Source organism: Arachis ipaensis, chromosome B4 (genome assembly GCF_059453495.1).
Source record: "Arachis ipaensis isolate K30076 ecotype BB chromosome B4, ASM5945349v1, whole genome shotgun sequence".
In the NCBI taxonomy this organism is placed as follows: Eukaryota; Viridiplantae; Streptophyta; class Magnoliopsida; order Fabales; family Fabaceae; genus Arachis; species Arachis ipaensis.
Genome location: NC_142439.1, coordinates 33,924,414 through 33,947,377, shown reverse-complemented (window position 1 = coordinate 33,947,377; position 22,964 = coordinate 33,924,414). Strand labels below are relative to the sequence as shown.

At 41.0% G+C, this 22,964-nt stretch overlaps 1 non-coding gene across 1 annotated transcript; it reads left to right on the top strand.

Moving 5' to 3' along the window:
- The first annotated feature begins 22,512 nt into the window (after nt 1–22,512).
- Nucleotides 22,513–22,620, top strand: LOC148567133 (small nucleolar RNA R71). Its single transcript, XR_015881433.1, has one exon. It is a non-coding gene; the product is annotated as a small nucleolar RNA R71 (small nucleolar RNA).
- Nucleotides 22,621–22,964: the final 344 nt, after the last annotated feature.

Below are 22,964 nucleotides of genomic sequence, written 5' to 3'. Positions count from 1 at the left end.
CCTGATCAACCGGGGGAAGTATACCTCCTTCCCCTCCATGACACAGCCAATTAGAAAGAGCATATCCATCGGAATCTCGAAAAAATGGGTAGTAGGGAGGACATAGTGGACGAATATCTACTGTCAAGTCCTTGCCTCTCTAGACAGATAAGTAAATAACATCTCCTTGGGCCTTTTGTTGTTAGAGTCCATCACCCAAAGGGCGTTTAGCGTGGCAATAACGCATTTCAGTGCCTCATAATCAAAGGTCATAGCATTTATTGCTATCTCTGCCTGCTGGTATGTGCATGTGTCACCAGTTTGAGGTAGGCAATGCAATACACCCTCAATAGCAGCCTCAGTCACTAAGACCTGTCCGCCCCATAGGTGGACTGACTCAAGAGTCGTGTGGAAGAGGTTGCAGTAAGACTCCTTGACCCATGAAGTGTTTATCCTTCTCAAATCCCTATCAACAAACCCTAAGCCCAATCCCTAAATGCGGGTATTAATGGAGCGCCTCAGGTCATTGGGAAGGGCCAATTTCTTCTCAATGTTCAGCTTTGTCTTTCGATAGGTAGGGAAACGGAGCTCACAGTAAAGATTGGAAAATCTGTATGTGTCAGTGGGCGGTAGCTGTTGATTCTGTTTATCCACTTTATTAAGTGGATTCTTGGCGTAGTTGGCATAAGAAGAGAGGGTAGAGGCTTGAGATTTCTTCCTCTTTCTTGAGGTAGTAGCCTTTGCTTTTCCTCTATCGGCCATCCTGAAAGAAAATTTGACATTATATAAGCAAATAGGCCAAATAGGAGAATGGAAAGCAAGGAATGGCATATTAACATGAAGTGAGTCAAAAGGAAGAAAACTTGGAGTATAAGCAACAGGAATTAGCATCCAACACAAAAGCCATAAACCAAAAATTCAAGTAATATATGCACAATGCTTGTTCATTAAGCTCAATGAGCATCATACCCAAAAAGAATGGTTAAAGAGTTAGTTGAAAACTAAAAAGAAAAATCAGCATGTTAGGCAAGTTAAAAGTTAGAAAAAGTGGTTCAAAGGTTAGGGGTATGATGGTCATTTGCTTAATCACAATGAATCACAAGTATGGATAACAAGCATACTCACAAACATGGGGGAGAAGCAATCATTGATGATGAAATATGAGATTGCAAAAGAAGCAATGAATTGAGAACAAGTCATCAATCAATGTCATGGTCACTGATTATGCAATAATTGGTGTTGACAAAAGGTGAAATACACTTTGTGTAACTAGTGCAGAATTTCTAACCACAAACTAACCGGCAAGTGCACCGAGTCGTACCAAGTAATACCTTACGTGAGTAAAGGTCGATCCCACGAGGATTGATGAATTAAGCAACAATAGTGTTTGATAGGCTTAGTTAGACAAACAGAAAATAGTGTTTGAAAGTTCTAAAATATTAACAGTAAATTTATAATATTAAAGATAGACATATAAATAAGTTGGGAATAAAATATTGAGAAGGCAGTTAAGGCTTCAGAGTTATCTATTTTTCCGGATTTACTTTTCTTACTAATTATTTTAATTATGTAGGATTTAATTTCTGGCAAACTATATGTGACTAGACCCTAATTCCTTAGACCTTTCTAGTCTCCTCTAAAATTTATCAACCGCCAATTCCTTGGTCAGTTAATTCCAATTAGATGCTGCATGATCAAATTCCAGTTTATATGCCACAAAAACTCTAATTACCCAAAGATAAAAGGATTATATGTCACGTATCCCGTTAAATCCAGATAATTAAAATTTAGGAGAATATGTTTCAAGCTGTTGTTCAAGTAAAGAGCTTTTCCAAGTTATACAAGAACTCAAATAGAAAGAGGGTTATACTTCCGTTCCACCCAAATTCATAAGATAAAGAGCGAAAATAATTCTTAAATTATAAATCCAGACATGAATTAAAATAAATAAAGCAATAAAATCAATCCATACAAATAGACAAAGCTCCTAACCTTAACAATGGAGGATTAGTTGCTCATGGTTCAGAGTAGAAAACTAGGATTACGGAATGTAAATTTGTATAGAATTGGAAGTCTGGAATGGAATAATGTTGAGGTGGTATCCCCATATTTATATCTAATCCTAATTAATTTAAATCTATCTTTAAAACTAACATAATATCTTTTTCTATTTTTAAAATTTGAATTTAAATTAGAATTAATTATAGCAATCAGCAAATCTTCAATTGATGGATGGGGACCACTTGGCTTCACTAGGATCCACGCCTAACTTGGGTTTGACAGCATGAATTGGAGTTTAGTTGAGTGAAGCTGCGCCTAAATTGGGCTTTAGTGCGCCTAACTTGATGTGGGCAGGACCAATCTCGCGTATTGTTGTTGTGTCTTGCGCCTAACTTGAGAAATCTCAAGTTAGGCGCAGCCTTGGCAGCGAGTTCGGAGAAGAAGTATGGACTATTATATATCGTTGGAAAGCTCTGGAAGTTAGCTTTCCAACGTCACTAGAATCACGTCTATTGGACCTCTGTAGCTCTAGTTATTTAGGTTTGAGTGCAGAGAGGTCAGGGTTGACAGCATCATTCGCCTTCATTTCTTCTTCTGCAGAAACTCCATCAAATCCAGCTGAATGCTACCTAAAATAAACAGAATTGCACAAGACTCAAAGTATCATCCATATTGGCTAAAAGATAATTAATTCTTTATTAAACTCAACAATTTAGATGCAAATTCACTAGGAAAAGATAGGAAAGATGCTCACGCATCAGTAACATAACCCAAGTTAGAAACCAATTTTTGAATCAAGTGGGTTACACAAGTGAAATGCACCAATTATTGTAAAAGAGCGAACCATGTTCGAGAAAATTGTCAAGTTAAATCAAGTGATGAGTTTAGCACAATTCAGAAGGGATTTGATTAACTTGAAAAGTGAAAGCACGTAAAGGTTCGAATGGATGCATATCACGGGAATCATGACAAAAGCGGCAATGCCAACCCAAGTGACCTAGGGTTGAACTTAGTAAACTCAATCGAAGCTCAATTTGAGAGGTACCAAGTCCAATCCTAAGTAACAAGTTGAAGAACAACAATTTTTAAAAATTTGGGCAGCATTCCGGCAGTAATTTAGACGTTCCCGGATAGCAAACAGCAGCAATAAATCACACATGTATTCAAAAATCTCATCAAGCAAGAGAGAAGCATGCAATACATATGCACAGGTAGCATGAAACATAACTCAACAACTAGAATTTAGCAGGGCAGCAGTGAAATAGCAGCAAAGCTGTATCAATATGGATACAGAACAACTCATCAACCATCACTCAGCAAACAAGGAATATGCATTCGGAAGGTAAACAAATACGGAGCACTTATCAGGCCTAAAATCATCTAACCACAACTTAGCTACCTAACAACCTAGGATCAACTAAAACATGCATATCTACCTAATCTAGCAATCAAAATTAATCAACTAACTAACTAATATGAACAACAAAATTAATTAAAAAGAAAGCAGAGACTCAAAGCAGGAGCAGAGGTGAGGGTATGGAACCTGGAGTGTAGCAAGACGGAATAGGAAATAAGAGAGGGGGCAGGAATAGTGTTGCCCAGAATGGTGGTGGCGCAGAGGACTCACGGCTGCGCAGGGCACAGCACGAGGAGTAAAGGCCGGAGCAGGGGTATGAATGCAAACAGAAGGTGAAGTGCAAAGGAATGGTGTTCAGTAATGCGTAGGGGCAGAATGTGAGAAGGGGGAAAAGAGAGAGTGGTGGTGAGGGTTGCGGAAGGGTTTGCCAGAGGCACTGGCAGTGATGGAAGGAGTGAAGGTGAGAGGCCGAGGGTGAGAGAGGGTAGAGAAGAGAGAAACGGTGAGAGAAGGGAAGCGAGGAAGAGAGAAAGAGACGAGGGAAGAGGATGGCAGAGGCGGTAGTGGCATCTCGCCAGAGGGTGGTTGTTTTGGGAGTGAAGGTGATGGGTCATGGGATTTGAGGAGACAAAGAGAGAGAGACGTTGGGGGTGAGGGTTGTGCGAATGTGCTAGGGTTCACCGCGTCCCTGGGTTAAAGTTTTTCGAATCCATGCCTACGCGCACGGTGCGCGTCCGCGTGGGTGGAAAAATGAACGAGTGGCGCAGAAACGTCAGGTGCGCCTTCGCGTAGATGGGGGATGTATGCATGGGCGCGGACGCGCACGGGGTGAGTTGGGCCAGAGGCTTAATGCTAGCCCAGGATCAGCACAACTATCGGGTTGTAGGCCTGGGAACTGCTTCAGTGAATTGGCGCGCAGGCGGTATGTGCGCGTCCGCGTGCATTGCAAAGTATGTATATTGACGCCTATGTGCGCAGTGCGCATACGCGTGTAGGCGGTTATGCCATTAGCCTAGTGTTGGCGCGAGAGTGGCCCAACTCTCTGGAAAATGTATGGGCCTGTATCTGCATATGGACGCGCACGCGCACAGCGTGCGTACGCGTCTTGCCCCCCTTTTTTTTTTAGAAATAACAAAAACAGCTCACAATCCTCCTAACACTACCTACAACTCAGAATTGACCAAAAAAATACAGAATAACAAAAAAACTTTTTAGCTTTTTGAGAATTTTTCAAGTACAAACAAAAGAGACTTGCTCCACAAGTAGCCTATAACTAATTTATTGAACCAAGTATATGGAAAGAAAACTATCTATAATGGTAACTCAATTCACTTATTAATCAAAAATGCAAGAGGGTAGAAAGAGTTTACCATGGTGGGTGTCTCCCACCTAGAACTTTTAGTTTGAAGTCCTTAAGTTGGACATTTTGGAAGCTCTTTGTCATGGTGGGTTATGCTTGTACTCATCCTTGATTCTCCAAGGATCTTTGCTCCTCAAATGGTTGACAGAAGTTCTAACCATCTTCACCAAGTTTGGATGGAGTTCCACCCAAGATAGGAGCTTCCATAGTTGGTCTTCATGCTTCAATCCGGGATCCCATATCTTATTTTCGCACCCGTCTTCGAGTTGGTCTTCATGAATTTTTCGTTCGGGCGGGTGACAAGTAGAATTCTCTCTAGCACACCAAGTCTTCTTCATAGGCCCATGTAGAGTATCATTCATCCAATCATGGTCCCTATGCTTTAAAGCTTTGACCTCAATGAGCCTAATTCCGAACTTCCAACCACTACACAACTCCTTTTTACTCTTAACTCCACAAAAAGCTCTAAGTTGACCATCATTTTCAATCAAGTCATATTCAAGTGAGAAAGTAAAGCTTAGATTTGAGAATTTTACCCACTTGAACAATATGTTGGATGGTGGCTTGGGGAAGGAAACCTCTCCACACTTAGACAATGCAAGGTCGACTTTCTTATGCTCTTCTTTGGGTATCCCCACCTCTTGATAACTTCTTTCATCTTCTTCTTGGGTGTTGACTTCTTCCAATTCCTCCTCATCATCAATCAAGTCAAATTTAGGAGGTTGTGTGAAATCTACTTCCATATCAACTTCACCTTTGATGGAAGAGTCTTCAACGAGATCACCAACATCATTTGGTGTTGAGTTATCTTTAATAGCTTTGATGGAAGGTCTACCTGCCTCTACTGCTGCTCTATCTCGAGAGCGGCGCCTGGATGGGGGCTTCTCGTGCACCCACGTACCCTACAAAATAATAACCTCCTTGTTGTCGTCGTCTAGGGGTGGTGGTGTCAAGTCATCGTCCCTCTATGGGGCACCAGCTAACTCAATCATCGTAGTGACCAAGGTGAGAAATGGTAGAAGGCCACGGATGTGTACTCGCCACATGCCTCACCTGATCAACCGGGCGAAGTATACCTCCTTCCCCTCCATGACACAGCCAATCAGAAGGAGCATATCCATCGGAATCTCAGAAATATGGGTAGTAAGGAGGATATAGTGGGCGAATATCTGCTGCCAAGTGCTAGCCTCTCTAGACAGATAAGTAAATAACATCCCCTTGGGCCTTTTGTTGTTAGAATCCATCACCCAAGGGGTGTCCGGCATGGCAATAACGCACCTCAGCGCCTCATAATCAAAGGCCATAGCATTTATTTCTATCTCTGCCTGCTGGTATGCACATGTGTCACTAGTTCGAGGTAGGCAATGCAATACACCCTCAATAGCAGCCTCAGTCACTAAAACCTGTCTGCCCCGTAGGTGGACTGACTCAAGAGTCGTGCAGAAGAGGTTGCAGTAAAACTCCTTGACCCATGAAGTGTTTATCCTTCCCAAATCCCTATCAACAAACCCTAAGCCCAATCCCTGAATGCGGGTATTAATGGAGCGCCTCAGGTCGTTGGGAAGGGCCAATTTCTTCTCAATGTTCAGCTTTGTCTTCCGATAGGTAGGGAAACGGAGCTCACAGTAAAGATTGGAAAATATGTATGTGTCTGACAAGGCGAAAATTTACCGATTAAGAATTTATAGAGAAAACAGCGTTGCAAGTACAGTTCTTAACCGACTAAAATTCGCTTATCAATTTAGAAAAGATTTATCACAAAATTAAGAACAAAATACTGGAGTAGAAATACCAGGTCGTCTCCCAACGAGTTGACAAAAGAGTGCAGCTTATTGGTCAGAGGTTTTCCAAGAGATTTTTTAGTTTGAGAAATAGAAAAATAAATAATTGTAAATACAAGCAATGGAAATTAACAAGAGAATTTATATAATTCAACTAAAAGCCTTGACTGGGAGAAGATTAATTAAAAGTGCTATCCTTGTTGGATTTTCCCAAGTATAATAATAAAAGGTTGTTGTTCTACTTGGTCATCCCTTACTATATAAGAAAAAGTCAAGTAATTAACTAACCAACTATATTCTCAGGTTCTAATCCTTTCCTAAGGAAGGATTAGAGTTAGAGACTAGAGAGTCAGCCAACAACTTCCAATTAAGATTAACACTTGAGTATTCCAACTCAAGGTTCTCCTCTTAATCAACTCTCAATCAAGTTAGGAAACTACTCCATTAACATAAATATAACTTTCACAGAATTAAAAAGGGAATAAAAGGAAGACATGATAAACAATAATTGAAAATTAATTAAAAATAAAAATAGTACTTTGCATTAATAAATCCCAAAGCGCAACATACTTATCCAAACAAGGTTAATGGGCAATAAAAAGTAAAGGGATAAGAAAACAAACTAGAATAATGAAACTTCAACGGAGGTAATGATTCTTCTCAGTATCCAAAGTAAAAGCAATAAACTCTAAAACTATGAATGTGAAGAACCCTAGAGGAAGGAGTAGAATTTCCTCTCTAAGATTCAAAACTAAACTAAAACTATGCGTAATGAGAATGTGTCTTGAGTCTCTGCTGTTCCCTGGCTCTAGTATGTGTTTCTGGGCTGAAAACTGGGTCCAAACTTGGCCCAAAATCGCCCCCATCATTTTCTGTGATTTCTTCAGGTCGCGCATGTCACGCGTATGCGTCAGGTACGCGCACGCGTCGCTGCACAAACTCGCTTTCACGCGTACGCGCCAGGTACGTGCACGCGTTGCTGTGAAAATCTCCAGATCACGCGCATGCGTGAGCCATGCGTGCGCGTCGATGCTTGCTGGTCATCTGCTTAGTTTCTTGTGTTTCTTCCATTTTTGCAAGCTTCCTCTACATCCTCTAAGCCATTCCTGCCCTATAAAGCCTGAAACACTTAACACACGGATCACGGCTCGAATAGTATAAAGAGAAACTAAAATACAAAAAGTAAAGTCTTAGGAAGCAAGTTTTCAATCATAGAACAAAACTAGGAAGGAATTGTAAAGCTATGCAAATAGTATGAATAAGTGTGTAAAGACTTGATAAAAGCCACTCAAATCAGCACAAGATAAACCATAAAATAGTGGTTTATCAAACTCCCCACACTTAAACATTAGCATGTCCTCATGCTAAGCTCAAGGAGATAAAATAAATGAGTAAGGAAAAGTAAGACTCATGCAATGCAATGCAACCTATGTACATGAATGCAACTATATGCTAAGATGTTTCTATCTACTTGGTTAAAAATAAACAAATTCTCCAAGACAAATATAGATCAAATTCCACCAATTCAAATCATACAATAAAAGACAGGTAAACTTGTAAGAAGGTAGCTCATGAAAGCAGGAAATATAGAATTAAGCATTGAACCCTCACTGGTAGTGTATATGCACTCTAATCTCTCAAGTGTATAGGGTAGTCCACTCTAGTCTTCTCTAGTCATGCTTTCTAAAACTTTTCTCTTCATCTAACCAATCAACAAATATTTAATGCACCAATGCAAATATCATGAGGTCTTTTCAAGGTTGTAATGGTGCTAAGGTAAGGGTGAGGATATATATATATATATATATATATATATATATGGCCAAGTGAGCTATAAATTGAATCTTTGATTAACCTAAGCTCTCACCTAAACACACATATACTCTATATAACTATAAAATTATGCCTAGCTACCCAAAATTCCCACTTTTACATTGCATACTCATGCATCAACTCTTCCTTTAATTTATATCACATATGCATTGATTTTTCATTAGCTTAATATTGGAGAAATTTTGTCCCCTTATTTATTTATTTATTTATTTATCTAATTGAATTTTTTTTAATAAAAGTAAACATAACATATCAATGCACATGGATTTTTAATTTTTCTAGTCTGACATGAGTAGGTACCCAAATTCCTAATATTTTATCAAAGTAGAAATATAACATATTCCCTATTAACCCATGTTCCCACAATTTCTCCATACTTAGTTGATACACCATCTCTATGTTAAGCTAACCAAAGATTCAATTGGGGTAATTAATTTGTTTTTCTGCTTAAGGCTAGTGATGTGGTAAAATATAGAACAAATGGGGATTAAAAGGCTCAAGGTGGCTAACAAAGGGCATTGAAAAAGGGTAGGCTATTTGGGATAAGTGAGCTAATAACAATTAATGGCCTTAATCATATATATGCATTTAAATACATTAAACAATGGACATATAGAATGGAACAAAAAAATAGATTACAATCATAGAGAAGGAAACACACAAGAATCAAATGTTATGGTTAGTGTTACCATGTAATTAAGCTCAAATCTCACAGGTTGTGTGTTCTTAGCTATAATTCATGTTCCAATTTATAGTCTTCAAACAAGTTTAACACAAAAATTTTCAATTTAAATTAGTGAAATATTATAAAATAAAGTCTTGAAAAGAAATTTATTACTTTAACCAAGCAAACATACATGCAAACAATTATTATCATGCAATCTATCCTATCTATCTAAAGAAAAATAACCTATTGGTGTTGAGAAAAAGCAGTTACCTCCGGAAGTCAGGTACTGACCGACCTCCCCATACTTAAAGCTCGGCACCATCCTCGGTGCCATCAGTTAAGAACAAAGGGGGCTGGTAACAGCATCTCCACAGTCGGGGTTGTCATGGCTCCCGGTGCTGGTAGGTGAGGTGGAGTCCGGAGTGTCTGGTGCTTCTCCAGGTGGGTGGTTGCCAACAATAAGCTCCTTGAGGTATGTAAATCGGTGCTTGTTACGGCGCTCTCTTTGCTTTGCCTGCCGTTCAAGCCGGTCCAACCTCTGAAGTATCTGTAGGAGCAACTGATTTGTTGAAGGTGCTTGTGATGTGGAAGGAGAAGGAATATCTCCGGCCAGGTCTGCGGTCCGGCTGGTAGTGGCAACTGCAGGTCTGATGTACTTCCCGTTGGGGACAATCTGATCATCCCGCGGAAGTGTGGTCTTGGTGTCCCCAGCTCTGTAGAAGACTCCGGCTGTCGAGACTAGATCTAAAACTAAGGCGAAAAAGGGTAGGTTACCCATAATCTGTACGTGTCCTATGTTGTGCCGGAGGTGTCTTGGTAAGTTGAGAGACTGGTCTGTAAGGATACACAAGAGGAGAACAGCCATATCTGCAGTAAAAGAGGACTCGTGAGTGCTCGGAAAGACGTAGTGGGACATAATCTGTGCCCACACTCGAGCCTCCAAGGTAAGTGCTAAACCTGATATGCCCTTAGGTCGGGATCAATGGTATCCATATATCCATCTGCTGCCAGGTTGTGTGATAACTCTGAGGACGTCGTCCCAGTTGAATTGGTATGTCTGGCGCTTGATAGAGGCTTCTTGGTATGCATCCAATCATTCTGGGCAGGAGGGAGATTTAAGGCTTGCTGAATGGCCCCTTTAAAGATAGGGACTTGCTTCTGATGGACATAGACAGACTGCAGGATTGTCATGTAAAAATTGGAGTAGAATTCAACTACCCATGAGAGGTTAACATGCCGTGGCTGTCTCCGTAAGAATCTCCATTGTCTGCGCTCAATGCGGGGCTCTACAAACTCAATAATATGGGTAGAGAGGATGAGTAGGTGCTCATTGTTGTAGTTCCGCTTAGCCAGGATGGGGATCATCTGCTCACAGTAGTGGTTAGTGAACCGCGCAGTGTCTCTTGCTGGAAAGGCTTTCTCTGTTTCATCGACCTTGATGATCCTCTTGACTCGCTTTGTGGATGGCTTGACTAATGTTGAGAATGGTTCCGCAGCTAGCGCTCTTTTTGTTTCTCTTCTTGCCGGTGGTTTGGGAGCAGCTTTCTCTTTACCCTTCTTGGTGGCCATCCTGAAAAGGGAAAAGAAAAGTAACATGTAAAGCCAAGGGTTAAAGCAAGGAAGAGGACAGTACAAGTGATAATCAATGCCAAGGTAAAGAAGGATGTCGTTAACACATGGTCGCGACTACATGTGATCAGTTCATCAATGGAAATATAGCAAGTGCATATTATGGCAAGTAGATGCAAGATGTTTATTAGCATGCCGGCAAAGGCATGAGTAGCATAGATCAAGCATCAATAGCTTAAATATATTATCACTCGTAACAAATTAACAATCACGTTTGTATTGACAATTATATTTAATTAATAAAAGGTTGCAAGGGTTTTGTGAAAAACAGGCAGTAGAGTATAAGAATAGAGAAATTAAAAATTCACAATGCCATATGGACTTTTCACAAACACTTGGTAGGCATGTAAAATATGTTAGGGAAAGTATGAGATCCAACATGCAAGCAAACCAAAATATCCACAAGAAAAATATAGAAGAGAACAATCACCCATGTAAATATCTAACACCAACATAAAAATGCATAGAAGAAGAAAGAAAAAAAACCATAGATAATGAAATTAAAAGAAAAAAAAGAAGAAGGAAACATAAATTAATGTAATAATGGAAGAGTAAAAGGGGAAGAAGAAAAAAACCTTGATGAAGAAGATGAAGAAGGAAGGAAGAAAGTAATAGAAAGTAAGAAAGAATAGGGAAGAAGAAAGAAAGAAGAAAGAAGAAATAATTAGGATTGAAAAGAATTAGGATTTGAGGGGTGGAAGGTGTGAAATCAGGCGCTGAGGTGTTTTAGTTGTGCGTCGCAAGCGCGTACGCGTGCATCACGCGTACGCGCGGATCTCTTTTTTTTTTTAATCGACGCGTACGCATCAGAGACGCGTACACGTGACATGAGTTGTGCAAATGGCACAGAGGCAGCCTCACGCATGCACAACTCTCTGTTCAGTACGCACATTTGCCAAAATTTGAAACGATGCGTAGGCGTCAGGGATGCGTACGCGTCGGTGGTCTGGATGGGAAAACGACACGTACGCTTCAGGGACTCATACACGTGATAGGACTTGTGTGCTAGCATAGTTCCAGCCCCACACCAGCACAACTCTCTGCCCAAATACACATTTACGCCGATTTCATCATCCACGTGTGCATGTGCTGGACGCGTACGCGCGGAGTGCCAACATTTCAATCGACGCGCACACGTCAGGGATGTGTACGCGTGAGTAAGTTTGTGCGCAAGGCACCCTTCCCGCGCCATTCCCGCGCAACTCTCTGTTCAATCTTTATTTTTTATGCACACGCATATGACGCGTACGCGTCACTGACGCTTGCGCGTCGTGTGCGTTTTTTTTTTCAGAATGCAGAATGCAGTATACAACTAATTTATGCAGAGATTATGAATGGATACCGAGGAAAACAAAACAAAATAGAGTGAAGAAGAAAACTGAAAGGTCGTACCATGGTGAGTTGTCTCCCACCTAGCACTTTTCTTTAACGTCCTTAAGTTGGACGGTCCACTAGCTCAGTCTTCTGCTGTGGGTGGATCCTCCAAGAGGAAGATTTCCAGCTCCTTATTTTTCTTCATCTTCTCACCATGATATAGCTTTAAGCGATGTCCATTAACCTTGATGAATTTGGAGCTTGAAGGATGACTCAGATGAAAGACTCCGTATGGCTCTGCCTTCTCTACTCTGTAGGGACCTTCCCATCTAGATCTCAGCTTGCCTGGCATGAGCCGCAGTCTAGAGTTATAAAGGAGAACCAACTTCCCAGGTCTGAATTCTCTCCTCTTGATGTGCTTGTCATGTACATCCTTCATCTTTTCTTTGTATAGCCTGGAGTTATCATATGTTTCTAGGCGAAGGTTCTCCAATTCTTGTAGTTGCATCTTTCTTTCCGCTTCGGCCTTCTCAAATCCCATATTGATCTCTTATACCGCCCAGAATGCTTTGTGTTCTATCTCTACTGGGAGGTGACAGGTCTTTCCATAAACCAGGCGGATGGGGCTCATCCCTATAGGTGTCTTGTATGCTGTCCGATATGCCCAAAGCGCATCTTGTAGCCTGGTGCTCCAATCCTTCCTATGAGGCTTGACTATCTTCTCCAGGATACACTTTATTTCTCTGTTAGACACCTCCGCTTGTCCATTAGTATGGGGGTGGTAGGCTGTCGCTACCTTATGAATGACACCATGCTTCTTCAGTAGAGTGGTCAATCTCCTGTTACAAAAATAGGTGCCTTGATCACTCACGATTGCTCGTGGTGATCCAAAGTGACAAATAATATGGTTTCTAACAAAAGAGGCAACAGTGTTAGCATGATCAGTATGAGTAGGAATTGCTTCCACCCATTTAGAAACATAATCTACAGCTAAAAATATATATATGAAACCGCTTGAGTTTGGAAATGGACCCATGAAGTCAATGCCCCAAATATAAAAAATCTCACAGAACAACATAATTTGTTGGGGCATCTCATCCCTCTTGGATATATTACCAAACCTCTGGCATGGGGAACAAGATTTATAGAAGGCAGTAGCATCTTTAAAAAGAGTAGGCCACCAGAATCCACAGTCTAAAATTTTTCTAGCTGTTCTTTGAGGGCCAAAATATCCACCACTCTCAAAGGAGTGGCAGGCCTCTAAACTGAACTGGAATTCTGATTGAGGCACACACTTCCTAATTATTTGGTCAGCACCATACCTCCATAAATATGGATCATCCCATATATAATATTTGGACTCGCTTTTTAGCTTGTCCCTTTGATGTTTAGTAAAGTTGGGAGGGAAGGTATGACTAACTAGATAATTAGCTATAGGCGCATACCAAGGAACTACTTCAAATACTGTATGCAAGCTATCAAATGAAAAAGCATCATTGATAGGAGTGGAGTCAGCCTTAATGTGCTTAAGACGACTCAAGTGGTCCGCCACTAAATTCTGAGAACCACTCCTATCCTTAATTTCTAAATCAAATTCTTGCAGCAGCAGTATCCAACGTATTAGCCTTGGTTTGGACTCTTTTTTAGCTAATAAATACTTTAGGGCTGCATGGTCTGAGTACACTACCACCTTAGTACCAAGTAAGTAGGCTTAGAATTTATCCAGAGCAAAAACAATAGCTAAAAGCTCTTTCTCAGTGGTAGTGTAATTAGACTGAGCAGCGTCTAAGGTCTTTGTAGCATAAGCAATTACAAAAGGATCCTTACCTGCACGCTGAGCCAGCGCCGCTCCTACAGCATGGTTGAATGCATCACACATAATCTCAAAGGGCTGGCTCCAGTATGGTCCTCTCACAATTGGAGCTTAAGTTAAGGCGATCTTCAGCTTATCAAATGCCTTCATACAGTCCTCACTCAGCTCAAACTCAACATCCTTCTACAGCAGTCTGGATAAAGGTAATGATACCTTACTGAAGTCCTTGATGAATCTCTGGTAGAAACCTGCATGGCCAAGGAATGAACGGACTTCCCTCACGGAGGAGGGATAAGGTAAACTAGAAATGACATCTACCTTTGCTGGATCTACAGAAAATACCAGTATTAGAGACAACATGTCCTAGAACAATACCTTGTTTGACCATAAAATGCACTTTTCAAAATTCAGAACAAGGTTTGAACTAACACACCTGTCTAATACTCTAGATAAACTATCCAAACAAAGGCTAAAGGAATCACCGTATACGCTAAAATCATCCATGAAAACTTCCATACAACTCTCAATAAGATCAGATAAAAAACTCATCATACACCTTTGGAAAGTGGCTGGTGCATTGCATAAGCCAAAAGGCATCCTCTTATAAGCATAAGTTCCAAAGGGACATGTAAAAGTAGTCTTTCCTTGATCTTCGGGAGCTATATGAATCTGAAAATAGCCTGTGTAACCATCTAAAAAGCAGTAATGCAATTTACCTGACAGGTAATCTAGTATTTGATCAATGAATGACAGGGGGTAGTAATCCTTACGAGTGGCCTGGTTGAGGCGCCTGTAATCAATGAAAACCCTCCAAGAATTCTGCACTCTAGTTGCTATGAGCTCTCCTTGCTCATTCTTCACTGTAGTGACTCCAGACTTCTTAGGCACCACTTGTACTGGGCTAACCCATTTGCTATCTGAGATGGGATAGATGATATCTGCCTCAAGTAATCTGGTCACTTCCTTCTTGACAACCTCCAAGATGGTGGGATTCAGTCTTCTTTGGGGTTGACGGACAGGCCTTGCTCCCTCTTCTAAGAATATTCTGTGCTCACAAACTTGAGGGCTGATTCCCACTATATTCGCAAAGCTTCACCCAATTGCTTTCTTGTGTTTTCTCAGCAAACTAAGCAACTGCTCCTCTTATTGGGGTGTGAGTTCCCTTGCAATGATAACTGGGAGCTTCTGATTGTCCTCAAGGTAAGCATACTTAATGTGGGGTGGGAGGGGCTTTAACTCCATTTTCTGCTCCTGACCGGGCACTAGATCTTCTGGAGCTAGTGATAATGGCAAAGTGTCCTCATTGTGTTCAGATGGTTTTTCCACACTTGGACCATGCTCCATGTGCATCTCTTCTACTTCTTCTTGGTGGAACGCAGCTACAGTCTCATCAATGATGTCGCACTGAAAGATGGAATGGTCTTCCAGAGGATGCTTCATAGCTTCATTCAGGTTGAAGCTCACTGCTCGGCCGTCTATCTCAAAAGAATAGGTTCCTGAGAATGCATCTAACTTGAACTTTGAGGTCTTCAGGAATGGTCTTCCGAGTAGGATGGATGATGGCCTTCCTGAGTCATTTTGGGGGCATCTCTAAAATATAGAAGTCAATGGAAAATGTGAGCCCCTTAATGCTCACCAGCACGTCCTCAGCAATTCCAACCACTGTAATAATGCTTTTATCTGCTAACACAAAACGAGCTGCCGACCTTTTTAAGGGAGGGAGCCTTAAAGCATCATATATAGACAAAGGCATAATACTCACGTATGCTCCTAAGTCACACATGCAGTCAAAAAATATTACACCACCAATGGTACAGTTAACCATGCATGGACTTGGGTCACTACATTTTTCAGGTATATCCCCTATTAAAGCAGATATGGAACTACCCAAAGGAATAGTTTCTAATTCATTAATCTTATCCTTATGCATGCACAAATCCTTTAGAAACTTCGCATATTTAGGTACTTGTTGAATAACATAAAAAAGGGGAACAGTTACCTCAACCTTTTTGAAGATTTCTACCATTTTTGGGTCAAGTTCTATCTGCTTTCTGGGCTTCCTTGTAAGGTGTGAAAGTGGGACAGGAATGGCGTCTCGTATAGCTTCAGCTTCCTTTGGCTTTCCATTCCCTGGTTGAGCTGCTTCTTCTTCAACCATGTCTTGTACTACATCTTCCTCTTCAACATCCTCCACTTCAACCATGTCTTCAACTGGGGCGTGTTCTTGTGGGCTTGGTTCCTCCTGATTCCTCTCTTACAGTGTAGTTCTGGACCTCAAAGTGATGGCATTGATGCCACCCTTGGGGTTGGGTAAGGGTTGAAAAGGAATTCCACTGGAGCTTGAAGGCTAGTTATTGGGAGTGTTCATTGATCCGATCTGTGAGGCAAGAGCTTGTATAGCAGAGGTCAGACCGTTCAAAGTGGAGCTAAGTGTGCTCTCCATGGCCTTTTGTCTTTGCTCAATAGACTAAAGCAATTCATCATTAGAAGAAGAAGAAGGGGGGTAAGTGATCTGAGGGGTCTGCTGTTGGTTGTTCTGAGGCGCTTGAGACTGTCTTAGGTGAGGTACTCCATAAGGCTGGTGCTGGTTCTGCTGATACCGGTTTTACTGATTGTTATTATTATTCCACCTCTGATTTTCCTGGTGGTCTCTACCTCCTCTGTTATGGTTGTCCCTCCAGCCTTGGTTGGAATTATCTCTCCACCCCTAGTTGGAGTGGTCGTACCAACCTTGGTTATAGTTCCCACCTTGGTTATAGTTGCCGCCTTATTGATAGTATCCTTGATTTGGACGGTCATAGAAATTGTGAGTAGTGTTGCGACGAAATTGTGATTCACACTTTTCAAAACTCCGTACAACTAACCAGCAAATGCACTGGGTCGTCCAAGTAATACCTTACATGAGTAAGGGTCGATCCCACGGAGATTGTCGGCTTGAAGAAAGCTATGGTCATCCTTGTAAATCTCAGTCAGGAGGATTTAAATGGTTATGAGGTTTTGATAATTAAAAAATAAATAAAACATAAAATAAAATAAAGTTACTTATGTAATTCATTGGTGGAAATTTCAGATAAGCGTATGGAGATGCTTTGTTGCTTCTGAACCTCTGCTTTCCTATAGCCTTCTTCCAACCATGCGTGCTCCCTTCCATGGCAAGCTGTAGGATCCTCTCAGTGAAAATGGTCCTCTACGGTTTCTGCATGGCTAATCAACTGTCAGATTTCTCGTCTCGGATGAAAAATACCAGGCACAGCTACCGCATGGCTAATCATCTGTCGGCTTCCGCTAGCGTCAGAATAGGATCCATTGATCCTTTTGCACACTGTCACTTGTGCCCAACATTCGCAGGTTTGAAGCTCGTCACAGTCATCCCTTCCCAGATCCTACTTGGAATACCACAGACAAGGTTTAGACTTTCCGGATCCCAGGAATGCTGCCAATGATTCTAGCCTATACCACGAAGGTTCTAATCTCAGATTCAGATGCTCTGTTGTCAGGAGACACAATGTGAATCATTGATTAGAAACCCAAGAGAATATACTCTGGCTGTCGTCCAATAACTACGTTGAACATCATGTAGACCGCTTGTGGTTGTTAGGTAAGCAGATCTTGGCTAAGCGAGTAATGAAGATAGTGGGTGATTATCATGGGTCACCCCTTCATTCTGACTTAACTGAATTAAGTACGAGAGTATATCATGGAGAAGAAGTAGGCGTGAATTGAAAGAAAAATAGTAGTACTTGCATTAATTCATGAAGAACAGCAGAGCTCAACACCTTAATCTATGGGGTGTAAAAACTCCACCGTGGAAAATACATAAGTGAAAAAGGTCTAGGCATGGCCGTGAGGCCAACCTCCAAACGTGAAAAGAGATGATAAAAGTTACATATGATCAAAAGATGTAAAATAAATCTCTAAAAGTAGTTTTTATACTAAACTAGTAACCTAGGGTTACAGAAAATGAGTAACTAAGTGCAGATAGTGCAGAAATCCATTTCCGGGGCCCACTTGGTGTGTGCTTGGACTGAGCATTGAATCTTTTTCGTGCATAGATGAGCGGGACTAGTAGCTTTTTTGCTTCTGAACAGTTTTGGCGTCGCACTTTATCCTTTGAAGTTCAGAATGATTGGCATCCATAGGAACTCAGAATTCAGATAGTGTTATTGATTCTCCTAGTTCAGTATGTTGATTCTTGAACACAGCTACTTTATGAGTCTTGGCCGTGACCCTAAGCATTTTATTTTCCAGTATTACCACCGGATACATAAATGCCACAGACACATAACTGGGTGAACCTTTTCAGATTGTGACTCAGCTTTGCTAGAGTCCCCCGTTAGAGGTGCCCAGAGCTCTTAAGCACACTCTTTTTGCTTTGGACCACGACTTTAACCGCTCAGTCTCAAGCTCTTCACTTAACACCTTCACGCCACAAGCACATGGTTAGGGATAGCTTGGTTTAGCCGCTTAGGCCAGGATTTTATTCCTTTGGGCCCTCCTATCCATTAATGCTCAAAGCCTTGGATCCTTTTTACCCTTGCCTTTTGGTTTAAAAGGCTATTGGCTTTTTCTGCTTGCTTTTTCTTTTTCTTTCTTTTTTCTTTATTTTTTTCGCCACTTTTTTTCGCAAGCTTTTCTTTTCACTTCTTTTTCTTGCTTCAAGAATCAATTTTATGATTTTTCAAATTATCAATAACATTTCTCATTTTTCATTATTCTTTCAAGAGCCAACAATTTTAACGTTCATAAACAATAATATAAAAAATACGCACCGTTCAAGCATTCATTCAGAAAATAAAAAGTATTGCCACCACATCAAAATAATTAGATTATTTTCAAGATAGAATTTGAAATTCATGTACCTCTTTTTCTTTTTCAGAAAACATTTTTTTTCATTTAAGAAAGGTGAAAGATTCATAGGACATTCATAGCTTTAAGACATAGACACTAGACACTAATGATCATGTAATAAAGACACAAACATAGATAAAACATAAAGCATAGAAATCGAAAAACAGAAAAATAAGAACAAGGAAATTAAAGAACGGGTCCACCTTAGTGATGGCGGCTAGTTCTTCCTCTTGAAGATCTTATGGAGTGCTTGAGCTCCTCTATGTCTCTTCCTTGCCTTTGTTGCTCCTCTCTCATGGACTTTTGGTCCTCTCTGATTTTATGGAGGATGATGGAGTGCTCTTGGTGCCCCATTCTTAGTTGTTCCATGTTAGAACTCAGTTCTCCTAAAGATGTGTTGAGTTGCCCCCAATAGTTATGTGGAGGAAAGTGCATCCCTTGAGGCATCTCAGGAATTTCATGATGAGGAATTTCCTCATGCTCTTGTTGAGGTCCATGAGTGGGCTCTCTTGTTTGCTCCATCCTTTTTTTAGTGATGGGCTTGTCCTTTTCAATGAGGGTGTCTTCCTCTATGACAACTCCAGCTGAATTGCATAGGTGACAGATGAGATGAGAAAAGGCTAACCTTGCCAAAGTGGAAGGCTTGTCAGCCACCTTGTATAGTTCTAGAGATATGATCTCATGAACTTCCACTTCCTCTCCAATCATGATACTATGGATCATAATAGCCCGGTCCACAGTAACTTCTGATCAATTGCTAGTAGGAATGATAGAACGTTGGATAAACTCCAACCATCCCCTAGCCACGAGTTTGAGGTCAGGCCTTCTCAATTGAACCGGCTTGCCTCTTGAGTTTCTCTTCCATTGAGCTCCTTCCACACAGATGTCCATGAGGACTTGGTCCAACCTTTGATCAAAGTTGACTCTTCAAGTGAAAGGATAAGGATCACCTCTTATTATTGGCAAGTTAAATGCCAACCTTACAGTTTCTGAACTGAAATCCAAGTATTTCCCCCGAACCATTGTGAGCCATTTCTTTGGGTTCGGGTTCACACTTTGGTCATGGTTCCTAGTGATCCATGAATTAGCATAGAACTCTTGAACCATTAAGATTCCGACTTGTTAGATGGGGTTGGTGAGAGTTTCCCAACCTCTTCTTTGAATCCCACGTTGGATCTTCGGATATTCACTCTTTTTGAGCATGAAAGGAACCTCGGGGATCACCTTTTTCTTGGCCACAACTTCGTAGAAGTGGTCTTGATGTACTTTTAAGATGAATCTCTCCATCTCTCATGACTCGAAGGTGGAAGCAATTGCCTTTCCTTTCCTCTTTCTAGAGGTTTCTTCGGCCTTAGGTGCTATTAATGGTTATGGAAAAACAAAAAGCAGAGCTTTTTCCACACCAAACTTAAAATGTTTGCACGTCCTCGAGCAAAAAGAAAGAAGAAATGAGGAGAAGAAGAAGAAATGGAGGAGATAGAGGGGAGGAGTGAATTCGGCCAAGGGGGTTGAGGTGTGTAAGATGTGTGAAATTGAAGGTGGTGAGGAGGGGAATTTATAGGGTAAGAGAGAGAGGGAATGCGTGTAATAGGAGTTGGGTTTGGGAGGGAAATGGTTTGAATTTGAATGATGAGGTAGGTGGAGTTTTATGATGGATGGATGTGAGTGGTGAAGAGATTATGGAGAAGAGGGTAAGATTTGATAGGTGAAGGGTATTTGGGGAAGAGGTATTGATGGGATTGGTCAAGGGTATTTGGGAAAGAGTGTTATGGAAAGGTGTAAAGAGGATAGAAGAAGAGGTGGGGTAGGTGGGGATCCTGTGGGGTCCACAGATCCTGAGGTGTCAAGGAATTCTGCTCCCTACACCATTCTGGCATGTAAACGCCCTCTGTGTGCCAATTCTGGCATTTAACGCTAGCTCTGCTACCTTTCCTGGAGTTAAACGCCAGTCTGCTGCCCCTTTCTGGCGTTTAACGCCAGCCAGACACCCTTTTTTGGCATTAAACGCCCAGAATGATGCCCATTTTGGCGTTTAACGCCCAGAATGCTGCCAGACTGGGTGTTAAACGCCCATTCTACTATCCTTACTGGCGTTTAAATGCCAGTAAGCATGTCCTCCAGGGTGTACTATTTTTGATGTTGTTTTTTATTCTACTTTAATTTTGTAGTTGTTTTTGTGACTTCACATGATCATCAACCTAAAGAAAACATAAAATAACAATAGAAAATAAATAAATATAATTAGATAACATTGGGTTTCCTCCTAATAAGCGCTTCTTTAATGTCAATAGCTTGACAGTGAGCTCTGAGAGAGCTTCACAGAGACTCAGAGCTTAATGGTGGCCTCCCAACACCAAACTTAGAAGTTGAGTGTAGGGGCTCTGTTTGACTCTGTATTGAGAGAAGCTTTTTATGCTTCCTCTACATGGTTACAGAAGAAGATCCTTGAGCCTTAAACACAAGATAGTTCTCATTCAATTGAAGGACCAACTCTCCTCTCTCCACATCAATCACAGCTCTTGTTGTGGCTAGGAAGGGTCTTCCAAGGATAATGGATTCATCCTCCTCCTTCCCAGTGTCTAGGATTATGAAATCAGCAGTAATGTACAGGTCTTCCACCTTTATTAAGACATCCTCTACAAGTCCATAAGCCTATTTCCTTGATTTGTCTGCCAATTCTAGTGAGAATTTAGCAACTTGTACCTCAAAGATCCCTAGTTTCTCCATTACAGAGAGTGGCATGAGGTTTATTCCTGACCCTAGGTCACAAAGAGCCTTCTCAAAGGTCATGGTGCCGATGGTACAAGGTATTAAGAACTTTTTGGGATCCGGTTTCTTCTAAGGTAACTTTAGTTACCCCAAAGCATTCAGTTCATTGATGAGCAATGGAGGTTCATCCTCCCAAGTCTCATTACCAAATAACTTGGCATTCAGCTTCATGATTTCTCATAGATATTGAGTAACTTGCTCTTCAATAATATCTTCATCCTCTTCAGAAGAATAATACTTATCAGAGCTCATGAATGGCAACAGTAAGTTCAGTAGAATCTCTATGGTCTCTGTATGAGCCTCAGATTCCTTTGGTTCCTCATTAGGGAACTCCTTAGTGGTCAGTAGACGTCCATTGAGGTCTTCTTCACTGGAAATCACTGCATCTTCCTCCTCTACAGGTTCGTCCATGTTGGACATATTGATGGCCTTGCACTCTCTCTTTGGATTCTCTTCTGTATTGCTTGGGATAGTACTAGGAGGAATTTCAGTAACTCTTTTACTCAACTGACCCACTTGTCCCTCCAAATTTCTGATGGAGGACCTTATTTCAGTCATAAAACTGAGAGTGGTCTTAGATAGATCAGAGACTATGGTTGCTAAGTCAGAGAGGATCTACTTAGAATTCTCTGTCTGTTGCTCAGAAGATGATGGAAAAGGCTTGCTATTGCCAAACCTATTTCTTCCACCATTATTATTATTCTTCTGATCCTTCCATGAAAAATTAGGATGATTCCTCCATAAAGGATTATAGGTGTTTTCATAGGATTCTCCCATGTAATTCACCTCTTCCATTCCAGGATTCTCAGGGTCATAAGCTTCTCCTTCAGGAGAGGCTTCTTTAGTGCTGCTTGATGCAGCTTGCATTTCAATCAGACTTTGAGAAATCATATTGACTTGCTGAGTCAATATTTTGTTCTGAGCCAGTATGGCATTCAGAGTATCAATCTTAAGAACTCCTTTCTTCTGAGTTGTCCCATTATTCACAGGATTTCTTTCAGAAGTGTACATGAACTGGTTATTTGCAACCATTTCAATGAGTTCCTGGGCTTCTGCAGACATCTTCTTCAGATGAAGAGATCCACCAACAGAGTGGTCTAATGACATCTTGGACAATTCAGACAGACCATCATAGAATATACATAAGATGCTCCATTCTGAAAGCATGTCAGAAGGACACCTTCTGATCAATTGCTTGTATCTTTTCCAAGCTTCATAGAGGGATTCACCTTCCTTCTGTCTGAAGCTTTAGACTTCCACTCTAAGCTTGCTCATCTTTTGAGGTGGAAAGAATTTGGCCAAGAAAGTATTGACCAACTTTTTCCAAGAGTTTAGGCTTTCTTTAGGTTGTGAGTCTAACCATATCCTAGCTCTGTCTCTTATAGCAAAGGGGAAAAGCATAAGTCTGTAGACCTCGGGATTAACCCCATTGGTCTTAACAGTGTCACAGATTTGCAAGAATTCAGCTATGAATTGATGAGGATCTTCCAATGGAAGTCCATAAAACTTGCAATTCTGCTGCATCAGAGAAACTAATTGAGGCTTAAGCTCAAAGTTGTTTGCTCCAATTGCAGGAATTGAGATGCTTCTTCCATAGAAGTCAGAAGATGGTG